Here is a 16365-nt window from a genome sequence, read left to right on the forward strand (position 1 = left end):
TTACCGCCCCCCCCCCCCCCCCCCCCCCCCCCGCGTCCCCCGAGGCCCCCCCCGATACCCTAATATAAGTTAGCTCTCGGCCTCCCGCCCCCGGGATAATAGCCGCCTTAAGCCTAATTACTGTAATAGAAGGCTTACCTTTTAAATCCCCTAGGAAAAGGCTATGCGTATTATTATCGCCCCTAAACGCAGAGGGCACTCCCACGGTTATAACCACGATTAAAAAATAACTACCGCGTCCTAGCTACGTATAGTCTAAGGAAAACTCTAATAAACTAATTAACACGACCACTAGCTACGCTAAGCCCCCCCTAATTTTAGGCCGACCTACTATTATCTCCGCCCCGGTTAACCCTCCTTTATATAATACTATAAATCGACTTATACCGATATTCGCTAAATAAGAGCGCCTAATCTATATAGGAAAGGCTATAATAGATACTCTTTAAGGCCTCGCTAAAGAGTACCCGGAAAAGACCGAATATTACGCCGCCCTTTTTATAAACTACCTCTCTAGCTCCCTACTAGGATACTAAGATACCTAATAGAGACTATGACTCTAGCGAGGACCGTAGTCTAACGCTAATGCCATAATAGCCGCCGGTAGCGGAAAAAAGACCTACGCTACCATTATAGTAACTATAAACGTACCTCTAAACCCAGCGCTAGCTCCTACGCTAGCTATGGCTAAACCATAGGATATATAAATAAAGCCTAAGAAACCTTAATAGGGCGCTCTCTAGGACCGCCGGATCTTTATCCGGATACTACTGGATAGCATACACGCCCTTATAGACCTAGCCGTTATCCGTTACCGAATTATTAAGGGCTACTCGCTCTAAAACGGTGATATTATAGTAACGACTCGGATTCTAACTAGTTACGCGGTTACCGCGAAGACTATAGGAATTCGAACATCCTTATTTACTCGTAGTACTAAGCTTTCTAAACTACTTAATATAATAACTATTAAGGGATCCTAGATTTAGGCTACTTATACGATTCCCCACGTCCCCGCTAAGATCCGAGGGCTCTCCGGCTTCGTCCCGGTCCCTAATATTATAGAACACGATATCACCCTTATAATAAAGCAAAAACCGGTTCGAGTATTCCCCGCCGGGAAGGCCTATAGACCCGACCTACCCGACTAGACCTAGATCGCCTCCTTCGCCTCCCCGGTTAAGCCCTTTTATATCTATAATAATAGATTGGCTAGGTTACTTCCCCGGAACATAACGCCTATATAATATATAAAGTGCTATAACTAGCACGGCTTATACTTATACCACTATAAGTAATATTACCGTATTTACGGTAAGCCGGAACACGACTCGGCCTATAATAACTTCCCCTAGTATATTAACTATAAAGGACCCTACCCTAGCGACCTTAACTCCTGCCCTGCCCGCCCTAACATAGTTAACGGAATCACTATCAGACTAACCCAGGCCTAGTATAAGGCTATATAAAAAGAAGGCTCCCGCCTCTTCTCCCTTACCCGTAACTAGGTTAATAAATAGCTCCTAGGATCCCACCCTGAGGCCGCTAACACGACTACTAAAACTAATACCCTAGATATCGCCTTAAACCCGGGCCTAGCCCCGGAATAAGGCCCTGCCCTAGTATAAGACCCCCCCTCTTAATAAATAAACCCTTTAAAGCAAGGATATTATTAACTAACTTATAGTAACTATCCCCCTTAGCGAAGGAGGCACTACTCTAGCGCCGATAGATATCGATATAGACCCTAGCTCTGATATCGAGTAGGGCACCACGCCTATAATAACCACTAATAGTCTTAAATAGTAGGCCGGAAGCTTAAGATCTTCTAGGCGAATATAGGAAAAGGAGGCCCTACCCACGATATCGTATCACACTACGCTTTCCACGATAGCGTAGATATTATCCTCCTATAAAAGCCCTGGTGCTTACTTAATAGAATAACTAACATTATAAAAACACACCCCTTATACGACCACCTATCCCCGGTTTAATCCTAGGACTCTATAGGCACACGGCCCCACGTACTTATATACGTAAAGAAAGGACCCGCCACCCCCGTGTCCTTCGACCTCTATAATATACCTTACTAAGATATACTCGGCGTTAAAGTATATAGGTTCTATATCATTAACGTTTATAGGGATAGCGACGAACTCTGTATATTAGATATCCTAGATAACTAGGAACCACTATAAAGGACGCTTATCGTAGAAGACTTTAACGCCTACTATTATACCTAGTAACCAGGTACTACCCTTAATAAAGGAGCCGCCTAGCTCGCTAACTAGATAAAGGACTAAGCCCTCGCCCTCCTTAACACCCTAGGGATCCCGATATATAACGGGGGTAATACCCTTAACCTCGCCTTGTTTAATATCCTGCTAGCCTTAGTATAAGTAACGGACTATCTATATACCGGATCTACTTACTACATAGTTATAATCCTACTCCCGGACCCTCTACGCCCCCTACCGGCGATAAAGCGCTATCGCCTACCCCTAGATAAAATCCTAGTATTCGCCGCCGAAGTCTAATAAAACATATAGCTACTACCTAATACCCTTAATACGATAAAGGACCTAGACCGTGCCGCTAAGGCTATCTCGACGCTACTAACTAGCTCTTTACGGCTAGCAGGCTAATACTACCGACTAACCTATAGGGTCGCGACCTAGTAGACCGATAACTACACCTAAGCTAGACGCTAGTACCACCACGCCCGGAGGAGAGACCCTACCTCCCCCTATACCATAGCTACTAGGGCTACTCTAAGGTCCTTAGTCCGCTGGGCTAAAGTAAGCTTCTAGCGCGAATAAATAGAAGGTATTAAAGAAGATAAGGATTTATATAGAATTATAGTCTAGTACGCCCCTAGGACCTAGTTATAGTCGCTCCCTTTCTAAGACGGTAATAGGATAATCACTATACCTAGTAAGAAGGTGGCCTCCTTACGAAGGAAGCTACTTAAAAGGATATTATTATCTAACGATATCCTAACGCTTACCCCGACCTGCCCCCGGTAGACCCTTCCCTAGCAGGACGTGATCCACCCCGAGGAGGTCCGGAGAGCAGTACTACTTATCAGAAACACTTCTTTAGGCGCCAACAAAATTATAATAACGATACTATAGGCTATATAGCCGGTAATCTAAGCCCCCGTTACAAGACTTTACTAGGCCTACCTTTAAATTAGCTACCACCTATAATCTTTTAAGGAAGCGGAGGTAGTAATAATCCCGAAGCTAAATAGGGACGCTAGTATTTATAAAGGCTAGCGCCTTATCTTACTCCTCTCCTTGTCGCACAGGCTGGCCCAAAGCAGGTCCGGAACGGGTTGTTCCGGGCCCGAAAGTGGGAGTGGGTCTGCCGCAGGAATAAGAGCAGGAACTTAGCACTACGATCAGAGATTTCCACAGAGTTAATTAGATCAACAGATCGATCGCTTATTTTACGTAATTGAGTTATACGCTATTCGTAATAATTAAGAGTCTTATTTACTCGATAACCTATTAAAGCTATTTACGCCGAGCTGCCTATAGCTATAACCATAACCTTAAATACAACTATCTATACAAGCTATAAAGACTAGGAGCTATAGAAACGCCTCTATAGAGTTAGGGCCCGTAGTAACGGAGTCTAGGACTTCCTATGCCCTAACGATCCAGCCCCTAGGCCGTAGTAAGCTACCCGTCACGAATTTACTTCCTACGCCTTTATCGCTAACGTTAACGGGTAGCCTATTAATATCTCCGAGCTAACCGTTATAGGTAAGGCCGCCTATACCGAAGACTACCGACGATATAAAGAAGATCGTAAAGACTATAAGACCTATTACAAGGGCATTAATGGTATGCTTAAGTGGGTAGAAGAGTCTATCGTAGCGAAGAGACGGAAGGCCCTAATAAAGGGCACGACCCCGGAAGAGAACTACGTAGTAGTATAAGCCGACGCCGCACTATATATCGTAACCCGTATAAAAGACTCCTAAAAGAACTATGATCTATATAAGAATAAGCCGCCTACTAACCCCCGGAAGGTGGGCGCCTGGCTAGACGATTAGCAGGACCGGCTTTAGGACTATTATAATATCGGGATATATAACGAGCCCCGGGAGATTTAGATTAACGATTTCTTTAACGCTATACGACCTGCCCTAGGGAACTAGGTGGATATAAAGGAAGCAACGCTAGACCTTAAAATAGTATCGGCGATAACCCTTATCGCGGAAGGAAGGAAGGCGGCGGAATAACTTAACGTACCGCCCACTTAAAGCCATAGAATTATAGCCTTCCCGGCCCTAAACTTAGGCGAAGATAACGATAATAAAGGGCCGTAACGGACTAGGAGGGCTAACCGGACCGGAGCCTAGCGGGGCCGTAGTACCTACCCTAAAGGTAAGTTAACTAACCGTATAAGCTCTAAGCGCCGATAATCCCTTTTCTATAAGGATAAGTGCCCCGCGTGCTACCGGCGCGGCTATGATTTATAGGGCTGCTAGATACTATTCCTAGAGTTAGCGCCGGAGGGCTTTTAAGCTAATAACTCTATTAGGAGGCTCGTGGAGAAGTCCCTTAGGATAGATCGGGACCTATAAGGTGTTATAGAGAAGATTAGGTCCCGAAATAAAAAGAAGAGGACCGCCGTTACCGACTATAAAGTAACCGATAATAATAATAAACTCGGTAGCGGCGGCGGTAACGGCGATAATAGTAACGAAGTCCTTAAGGAGGCGTGACTATATACGGCTATAAAAGCTACCGCCACCGAATATAAAGTGGCCGATAATAATAATAAAGTCGGTGGCGGCGGTAAAGTGACCGATAATAATAATAAGGTTTTCTTTAAAATTAAGAAGACCATGAAGCTAGAAAAGCTTATGAATATATCCTATAAAGGGCAAGGTAAGGCGTTAAACACCGTCCGTTCCAAGCCACGCCAGCTAGAAGCTCCGGCGGCCGCCCTCTTAGCCGCCGTATATCCTTTATAATAGTCCGCTATACTAGACTTAGGTACCACCTCCTACGTTTTTTATAATAGAAGCAGATTTACGGATTATAGACCGGCCCGCCCTAGTAACGTTATAATCGCCGGCACTATAATAGTGCCGATTTAAGGATATAGAGACGTTATTATTATAATAAAAGGAATAGCCAGCCCGATAAAGTTCCGGTTAAAAGACGTAGCCTATTATAAAGATTTTATCTATAACCTAGTCTCTAATAAGAAGATGCGTTAGAATAGTTACTGGTAGGACCAGGAGCCACTAAACGATTATATATACCGCCGTGATCGATTAATCCTTTATAAGCTAAGTATCCACTACGATTAAACCGTTATAGAGCTCTTTCTAGTCACTAACGCCCTAGCTACTCTTCCAGCCCCGAATCTATTAATCCGAAAGCCGATTAAGAGGGTAGCCAGCTAAGCCGATAGCAACCTATAGCACCTCCGTTTAGGGTATACTAGCCCTAATATAATAAAATAACTGGAAGAGCAGTTACAGAGCGTTAAACTAAAGGGGTCAGGAACTATAGAGTGTAACGCCTGCGCCTAATCAAAGATAAGTCGTTAGATTAGCCGGCAGACCCGTATAGCTCTAAGCTACGCCGGCAAGAGGTAGGCTATCGACTTTACGGAGTTCCTACTAACCGCTAAGGGCTATATACGGATTATGTTTTTCACGGATCAATATAGCGGATTTATAGCCTGCTACGTTATAACATTAAAGAGGGCCTCCGATATCTATGCAGTCATAAATTAATATATCCGATAGGTTTAGAGTTAATTTAACTGGCAGGTACGGGTCTTTAAGTGTGATAATAAACTAATATAATTACTCGAAATACAGGGCTTAACTAAGGGTTTTAGTATCCAATTAGAGTCCTCTTTAGCAGAGACCCCCGTATAAAACGGTGGTGCCGAAAGATATAGGGCTATTATAGTGTAGAAGGCACGAGCTATACGAATATACTCCCGATTACCCGATTTTCTATAGCTTAAAGTCGTTCCTACTACCGCTTACGTATAAAACAGGACGCCTAAACAACGCCTTGGCTAGAAGACCCTCTTTAAGGTTATCTATTAACGTAAGCCGTAGCTAGGCCACCTTCGGGCCTTTAGCTATAAGGCGTTTCCTATAACCAGAGCAGCTCTAATAAGGTCTAACAAGCTTTAAAATCGGCTAGCGCCACGGGCCTATATCGGCTACCTTATAGGTTACGATTTAACTAATATTTACTATATCTAGGTTCCTGGCCTTAAAAGGAACGGGATCGTTCGTATACGTAACATTATCTTTAATAAATAAGAGTATTTTAACGGCAGACTCGAAGCCCTAAAGGACGATTTACGTTAATTAACGGAAGAATAGCTAGCGGATATTATTAATTAGATCTACCTACTAGATACACACGTAATTAAGCAAGGCGAGCCGTCGTTACCTAAGATATATATAATAACACACTTCGAGCCTATTCTCTAGTTAGGCAGCGAGGTTAATAAACCTCTCCTAAGGACTACGCCTACCGGCCTCGAGGCTCGGGGGGTGGAACCGTTTATAGCGCCTAAGAGGCCGAAACGGTAGGAGGAGCTTATAAAGCCTATAAGGCCAGAGCTAGAAAAAGACTCTTCTATAGCCGCGATTAATTACTAACGCCTAGATAGTCACCTTCTAACTCTATTAGAAACCCCTCCTTAGGCAGGGCTTACGGCGGCTGCTTTTATGGGCTATATGCCTATAGAGCAGGGGGGGCTAAATTTCGAAGCTATAGTAGTAACCGAGTCTGGATCTCTGCTTTTAACGCAGGAAGACATGCCCTATCAGTCCGCAATTTAAATAGCAAGCCGCTAACGAAGTTAAAAATCAAAAAGGCACTTAAGAGACCCCGTAAGATACACTATAAGCAACTACCGGCCCCTCTAAAAAATCAATAAGATCTTAAAAACCACCTATACGAATTCCTGTTCCGATAAGCCTAAAGGGATAACCTAAAGAGTTATAAAGAGATAGGCTCGTAGATCACGGTACCGAAGGACAGGGCGAAGGGTCACCAGGTACTTAGCTATATATAGGTAATAACCTATAAGTTTAATAAGCACGGCTTTCTATAAAAGTGTAAGGCTAGATTAATGGTCCGCGGAGATTAATAGTATCAGGACTCGTTAAAAGATAGATATATAGCCACTCTTACCGGTCGCTCCTTTAGATCGTTAATAGCGATCGCCGCTCGCTTCGACCTATCCTTAATATAGAATAACATCGTTAACGCGTTTATATACGCCCCTCTGCCCTATAATATATATATACGCTTCTTGCCCGGGACCGCGGTGCCGGGTTAATTATTATTGCTGAAGAAGGCGTTATACGGGCTGCGGGAGTCTTTATTACTATAGTAGAAGCATATCACGGAAGTATTAAAAAGAGACGGGTTTAAGATAGTGCCGTAAGAGCCCTGCTGCTTTACACGCCGTGGGCTAATCCTATTCTTTTATATAGACGATATCGTAATCGGCTTTAAGGAAGACTTTAAGGAAGAGATAGAGCAGGCTATCGCGAGCCTACGAAAATACTATGCCCTATAAGGCGGGTAGCCACTATAGTAGTTCCTTAGGATTAAGGTTATTCGGGACTATCCCTTAAGGAAGATATAGTTATTATAACGCGATTATATCATGAAGGTAGGACATCTATTATTAACGGCATCTAACCATAAACTTATAAATCCTATAAAGCCGGTAGAGCTATTACCGTACGCAGGGAAGTCTACTACCGTTAAAAGCTATTAACGTAAGATAGGATCCGTTCTATACCCTACGGTAATCACACGCCCTAATATCGCCTTTATAATATCTCGACTCTACACATTTAATATAAATCCGAGCCGTTAGTATCATAAAGCAGCCGACTATTTAATCCGATATCTGCTAGCCACGTAAACCTACGCCTTAGAATTAGGTCGTAGCGACCCTATCAAGGTGTTTACCGACGCGTCCTTTACGGATAACTTAATTAATCGAAAAAGCAGTCAGGTATTTATAATACGCGTATTTAGAGGTATAGTGGCCTAGCGAGCTAATAAGTAAGTAACGGTTATAACGTTAATAATAAAGGCTGAGCTACTCTTACTGGTATAATGTGTAAAGGAAGGGATATTCACGAAGAGGCTATTAAAGGCGATAGGTATAATATTCGACGATCTACGATTAAACATACGATACCATAATAGCTAAACGATACGCCTATTAACGGCGGAGATCGCTTAATTAAATACACGATTACGGTACGTGGATATATATAACTACTAGTTACGAGAGGCGTAGCTGTATAGAAGGATTAAAGTCAGCTACGTTATAAGCGCCGATATAATCGCTAATAGATTAATAAAGGCCCTGTCTAGGGAAAAGTTTATAAGCTTCAGGGAATAGGTAGGAGTAATGGATATATAGGGACGTCTCTATATAAATAAGCTAGAGGAGACCTTACTGGAGCATTTAAAAGAGCTGGAAGAGAAGTTCGATAGAAGCTATGTGGACGTTATAGAAGGAGATATATCGATGGAAGAAGCCTATAAATAACTTTAACCAAGCAGCTATCGTATAGTTATTTAGTTAGGGGGGTGTGTCGTATAGGCTAGCCTAAAGCAGGTCCGGAACGGGTTATTCCGGGCCCGAAAGTGGGAGTGGGTCTGCCGCAGGAATAAGGGCAGGAACTTAGCACTACGATTAGAGATTTCCACAGAGTCAATTAGATCAATAGATCGATCGCTTATTTTACGCAATTGAGTTGTACGCTGTTTGCAATACTCTTACCTTAGTAAAGGTCTAAAGCGACTAGTTAGCCGCCGACTCGCCTAGACTAGTATATCCTATAAGATACTAAATCCCTGAACAGCCAGCGCCTTACTAAGACGCTCTGCTACCGATATAGTTATAGCCCTTATACACGATATAAAGGCGGTATTTAGTAAACGCCAGGTCGCTACCCTCGTTACTATAGATATTAAGGGAGCCTTTAATACTATCCTCCGTAATAGGCTCTGCTATAGGCTTAGGGAATAAGGCTAGCCCTATAACCTTATATCCTGGGTCTATAGCTTTATAGATAAACGATAAGCCTGGGTCCGCTATAAGGGTTATATTACAAATATAGCCCCGCTATAGTACGGCCTCCCCTAGGGATCCCTAGTTTCCTTAGTCCTTTTCCTGCTCTATACTAAGCCGATCCACCGGATCAGCCTAGCTACCTTATACTTCGGATACGTAAACGACTACGGTATCCTCTATGTAGGACACGACCTAGAAGAATTAATAAAGGCGGTATAGGAACTCCTACATAGGATAATCGAATAGGGCCGTCTAAACGCTATCTCCTTTAACCCCGGGAAGACCGAGGTTATATATTTCTCTTACCGTAGGGAGTCTCTCTCTCCCCCTATATAATACGGGGATAAATAGATAATAGCCGCCCCGGTAATTAGATAGCTAGGTATCTAGCTAGATAAGAACCTATTATTTAAAACGTATATCGAGAATAGAGTAGCTAAGGCACGGTCCTCTACGGGCTATATCCGTAGCCTTAATAAAGTCTATAGCGGTGCACTACCCGCTACTATATATAAAGCCGTCTATACTATTATCCTCCCGAAGGCGCTATACGGCTCTAAGATCTAATACCCTAGGCTAACACGCCCCAGCGTAAAACAAAGATATAGTGTCTACCCTAGGGTCGGTAACGGGCTCTAAGATTAAATCTCTAAAATCCAGGTCGCCTTTAACTTTACTATCCGGGGATACCTCCCTATATAAAAGACTACCCTAATCCCCGCTAGGCTTAGGGAATCTAGTATACCCCCCGCCGACCTGCTACTTAACGCCTCCTGCTTTAGGCACTCCCTCCGCCTTAGCACCCTTAATAAGTCCTACCCCCTCCAGACCCGACTATACTCCTACTAACCCCTTTATAATAAGGGTAATACTATATACCCGACTATCCTTATAAAAGCCGGCTAGCTCGTGCTTAATACCCCCCCGCCTATACTAGCCCCCCCGGACTACTTAGCCTACCCGGGCGCCCTTAGACGGCTCCTAGATAAAGAGTCGGCTACCATGGCCTTCCGCGCCTAGTTTAATACTAGGACCCCTAACGATATCACTATCTTTATAGATAGCTTCTAACTAAATACGCTAACTAGCGCCGGGATAGGCTATAGGTACGCTATATATAAGGGCACTAGTCTTATATATACCGGCTATAAACCCCTCCCCGCCGCTAAGGTATTCGACGTAAAGGTCGAAGGGGCGAAGGCCGGAGTTAATACGGCCCTTAATAAATCGGATATATAGACACGAGTAATTATAGTCTGCCTTAATAACACTATAGTACTATAAGGGATTAACAGGCCACTTACCCCTATATCCTTATAATAGGCCTTCACTAATATTAGATAAGCGGCACGGTATAGTCTAATCCTAATCGAATTTCGATAGGCCTTAGGGCACTCCGGTATTAAAGGGAATAAACTAGCGGATACCCTCGCGAAGCGAGGCGCCTAATAAGTGCTGTATTATAAACGCCGACCCACTTATAGCTATACTAAGCGGAAAGCCAGATAAGCTAGGCTTATAGCCTTCCGTGAATAGTAAAAGAATAAATAACCCTAGAGCTATAGGCTACTTAACCTGGACGCTACTCTTCGCTTAATAGGTAAACTCCTTATACTAGATAGATAACCGCTATATAGGCTGCTCGCGGCCCGCTCTGGCCACGGCGACTTCGCGGTATACTATAACCGCTTTAACTACTAGGACGTATACACGATATACTCCTACAGTAAACTTAAGACCCCCGCCTACCTACTCTTTTATAGGAAGGCCCGTGGCAGGGTAATCCTATAAATAGGCCGCCGCTAATATATAGCGTAATAACTCGGGCACGAATAGCCTAGCTTTATATAATACCTATACTCGACCCTCTTCTTCGAAAAGGTCTGCCCTAGATACGGGCCCCTAGACTAATAAAAATATCCCCCCTCCATAGCTACCCGGGTAGATTAACGCGTCTAGAACGCCCCCCCCCCCGGAACGGCGCTTAGGGCCTTCGCTCTAGCCTGCCCCCTTTACGGGGTTAGCGGCTATATAAGGCTTAAGCCCCGGTAACCACCACACAGGCCCTAACCGGCAGCATAGAATAGCACTATACAGATAAACCGGAGGGTGTTTAACGCCCAGCGGTTCCGTATACCATATTACTTAACCGAAATCCCGAACCTTTCCTTTTACGCTATAGGCGACTATAGCAGTATATAATACTCTCTATCTCCCCTCCTCCTCTTTCCTTACGTTCTTCACTTTACTGCGTTTATATTGTTTCTTAATAGAAAAGTACTATACGATATATATACTACCAGGGTGCGAGACACTATACGAACACTATATTTACTTATAATATAACGGAGGACTGCCGTTTTAGGCATCCTTTACTCTAGATAGAGAGATACCACGACGTAGAAGACCACTACTACTACTACTACTAGAGGCGCGCCTTATATACTGGAAATATAGTGTATAATCGACCCGGATAAGCTTAATTAGTGTACTAATATCCTGCTAGAGATTTATCCTATATCCGAGCTATAGAGCCGCGAGCGCGTTATAGTCAGCGATAGCGATACCGTCGTTAAGGAACTAACTAAAGATAAGATCGAAGCAGCTCTGCTTAGGGCGCTATAATTATTGGATTTAAAGAGAAAGGAATACTAACCCCTTATTAGGAAGCTCGAAACGATCTGGTCTTTTATCTGGAAGACTATTAACGCCGCCGGCTTCGAGATAGCTATCGCTAAAGCTATCACGGGGATATAGGTAAAGCCGCTTTATATCCAGGGTCCACAAAGGTTATATATATATACTACTATTTAACGCCTAGGCGATAGCCAGTAAAGACTAGTACCGTATCCCGCTATCGGGACATCAGGCAGTATAATCTCCATATCTACACCTAGGCAGTATAGTGCTAATTGCTTAACTCTATGTCTTCTAAACTATAATAACTAATAACATCTATACTACATTATTAAAGGAAGTATATAAACTAAAAGAAAGTGTCTATATTTCGCTATATACCCACGGGGGTCTGCGTGCTCGTGGCTATTCTACTATCCACTATCCACTATCCACCTTCTAGCCAGTAGTCGTTTTATTTAAAGGTATTAGACAGATCCTGTTAAGGAAGCCCGTTATATCCGCTAGCGCGATAAACGCCGCGCTGTTTACTAAGATCTCTATAAGGGTCTCCTAGAGGTTAAATCAGCGAGTTTCCTCTTATCTTCGTAGTGCTAGAGTTCGTCTAGCTATCTATAGGAGTTCCTAACCTTATCGTAGTAGGCGAAGTGCTCCCGGGTCTTTATATAGCCGTAGCTATAATAAGCCACGTAGCTATCGTGATAAAACCTTTAGTGGTATTCTTTAAAGTCTCTGTACCCGGTTCTTACTTAAATAAGGCGTATTAGGGTTCTTCGGAAGAGGGTTCATTCTTTCGGTTCTCTTTAACTAAAACCTAGGCTTTTCTATACGGTCGTTTTATACTAGTATAGCTAGCACTTAGCGTGCTATTCTTAAAGTCTAGTCCTGTAACGGGCTATTATAATAGCTTTTACCTTTACCTAGGTCGGCCTCTTATTTTCTAGTAGGATTCCTTAAGCGTCCTCGCTCAAGAAGAGTTTATCTGCCTATTTATTTCGTAGGATTCCTATATACCCCGGTAACTATTATAGGTAAGTTAGGTAAATCCTTACTAGGCGTTACTATTATAGGAACTCCTATCACAACGATCCAGGTGTTATACCGGTAAGCACCTATAGTATTACTTAGTTTATCGATATAATAGGTAATCTCTTTTATTCTACAGAGGCGGACCGCTATAGCTAGTCCCCTAGCTATTCCAGTTACCTCTTTATTAAAAAGTATTATACTACGAATATATCCGTGACTAAAAGTGATTTCTTTTCCGCTACGCTATATTAAGTAGGCATAGGTTATATTTTAGCTTTTCTATAACATATCTAAGAATACTAAGGTATATTCTGGGTCTCGCTTATTAACCTACCTATTAAAGGCCTCCGTTATTTCTTCCTTAGTCCTATTATTAAATAGGACCTTATCTTCGTAGCTTTTCTTTTTAATAAATTAGGCTACGAGTAGTAGGCTGTACGCGCGAAAGAGAGGAAAATCAAGCAAAAGCTATTAAATTCGTAGAACCGTAGGATTACTACTTGTCGCGCGAGTATGTGTAAAGAACTGACTTCTGGGATTTCTTCCTGGATCCAGGCCTGGCAAAATACCCTGGAAGATTAGGTGGCGACTGTTACGTCAACAGCCTACGCGACGGTTATCACGCCACGTTATTATCTTAAGTAATAACCAAGATATCGTATTTTCGATACCTAGAGCATTTATTGTATATATATCGTAAGCCAAGTATGTACACACGTATAATAATACGTAGAGTATTATAGTATATATTAAGCTAGTTATAAAGTAGATGTCTACTTATATAGCTATTACTATATACTGTATATTTTGACTTATATATTATACTTATTATTATTATAATTATTACTTATTATATATATGATATTAACACCCCCCCGTAAGCTGACTCTTATATAATAAGTGTAGCTTAGTTTTACTATAGTTATGTTATAGCGTAGTAATCCTAGTCTATCCTAGAATAGAATATATAAAGGAAAAATTAGAAGAAACCTCTTCTTTTTAATTCAAGGGAAAATTCAAAACCCCTTATTATTATTAGAGGATATTATTCAAAGGAAAACTCAGAAAAACCTTTGATATCTAGGAAAGCCCAAAGGTAAAAAACCTAGTTATCTCCTCTTTATAAGGAATCAAGAATACTAACTATTAAAACCTAGTATTTTAATTCTTTAATATTATTATAAGGTGGGAAATCATACGCAGGCAACGTATCGTCTTTATAACCTAGGTTCATATAAGTGGAAAGAGTATTATAAGTCTCTTTTGTGAAACCTTTAGTCATTGTATCAGCTATATTAAATTTCGTATTAATGTAAATGATCTTTATATTATTATTATATAGCTATTGCCTATAATAGAGACACTGGCTGTCGATATACTTTACGGGTGTATACAATTCAGGGTTTTCGGGGAGCTTCTTTATACTCTTACTATCTATTACTATAATAGGAATTTCGATAGATTTATTATTATTATTATTATTATTATTATTATTATTATTATTATTATTATTATTATTATTATTATTATTATTATTATTATTATTATTATTATTATTATTATTATTATTATTATTATCATTATTATTATTATCATTATTATTATTATTATTATTATTACCTTTTATATTGGAATCTAGACCCAGATTCTATAGTATATTTTTATATAGCTTATAAACATAAACTCCTTGTTTAGAAGCTTTAGAAGCTTCTATAAGAGACATATATTCGGCCTCTATTATTAATAAAGCAACGACTTTTTATTTAGTTAAGGTCTAACTAACAGGGTTATTTACTCCTATGCAGTAATTATATCCTGAACTCGAGGTTCTATCTTCGATTATATCTGAAACGTTGATATCAGAATAGCCGTAAAGACCAAGGTCTTTATTATTATAGTTATATAAAAGACCGATATTAGGATATATATTTATATAAGCCTAGATTCGATTTAACGCACTAAAGTGCTCTTAAGAGGGATTACTTATATAGCGAGAATACTAGTTAACCGCGTAAGTTATATCTGGTCTTAAATATAAGGCTAAGTATAGTAAACCTCCGATTTCTTATTAGTATTTATTTATATTATTAGTTAACGCTTATTCAGGATTTAGTGTAAGGATCTTCTTATATATATAAGGGGTATTAACTCTTTTTAGACTTCGTTTATTATACCTTTCGAGTATTTTATTAGTATAACGTAACTAACCTATCGAACGAGTCTTATTATTTTTATTTATATTTATTACATAACCTAGAAAGGTATTTATTCCATCCAAATCTTTAAGTATAATATCTTTAGATATCTCTTTAAAAAATAATCTAAAGTATTCTTAGAAGGGCTTAGAGCTACGATATCCCTAACGTGGCATAAAAGAATAGCTCGTTCTTCTATTCTTTTAATTTTATTATATTTAAAAAAGGTAAAAAGTCCGTTATCGTATTCAGAGACTCGGTAACCTAGTTTAGCTAATATCTTAACCAGGTATTTATACTAGAGTCTAGGACTTTATTTTAACCCGTATAAAGCTTTATTAAGCTTACAGAATGTTATATTATTATTTTCTGAACTGTCTTCTTTCTCGAACCCTATAGATTACATAGCGTAAATTAGTATATCTACATTGGTAAAAATAATCGCGTTTTTAACGTCGAACAGCCTGGATTTCTAGCCGTGGGACACGCCTAGTATCAAAGCTAGTTTATAGCTCTCGAGCCGGCAGGTAATAGAAAAGCTTTCTAGATAACCAAGACCTAGAACCTGATTAAACCCCTGAATAGCCCACCGAGCCTTATATTAAATAGCTTCGCCAGAGCCATTATATTTGATTTTAAAGACCTAACGACCTCTTAGTATATAGTAGTCTTCTTTTATTTTATTATAATTATTAGGCGTGTTTTTATAGTTATTAAGTCCTAGGTCTTCCTCTTTTCGAGTTCTATTATATCTGCTACTATCGCGTCTATCTATTTTGCTTTATCTAGGCAGTTTATAGTCTGTTTATAGGTAGCTGGTTTATTAAGAGAATTTATAGTTAAAAGAAATAAGGAATCATCTTAAAACTATAGGGTTCTAAGTATAGTATCTTTTATAAGGTATAGTGCACTACTATTATAGGATATTAAATCCTTATAATCTGGTTTTATAGGGTATAAAGGTAGTTAGTCTTCTAGCCTAGTACTTTGGCTACTGTTATTATTTATTTATTTATTTATTATTCTTACTCCGCTATCCTTATCCTACCTAGGTAGCTAGGAGCCAGAATTCTGGCTATACGGTCCTTCTCTGATGCCTATAGGGGGGAAAACCGTAGTATAAGACTTAGGGAACTAGTATAAGACTTAGATAAAAACCCCTATGCTCTTCTTTTTAGGATTAGTGCCTTATACAGGTACAGTGGCAGCCCCGATACTAACTCGTTACTAGTACGAAACTCGTGGGCTTCTATACTAGGAAACCTATAACGTTTTTTGCCCGTAGCGGCTTTAAAGCCGACTAGATGCTCGATTAACGGCGTGCGCGTGATTGTCTCTGTTCGTTTTTGTGCGCCTTCTGTGTGCCCTAGGGCTAACCCCTGTCAGCCCACTTTTAGGC

Source organism: Sodiomyces alcalophilus (assembly GCF_042370955.1).
Source record: "Sodiomyces alcalophilus JCM 7366 unplaced genomic scaffold ACRALscaffold_1, whole genome shotgun sequence".
Lineage (NCBI taxonomy): Eukaryota > Fungi > Ascomycota > Sordariomycetes > Glomerellales > Plectosphaerellaceae > Sodiomyces > Sodiomyces alcalophilus.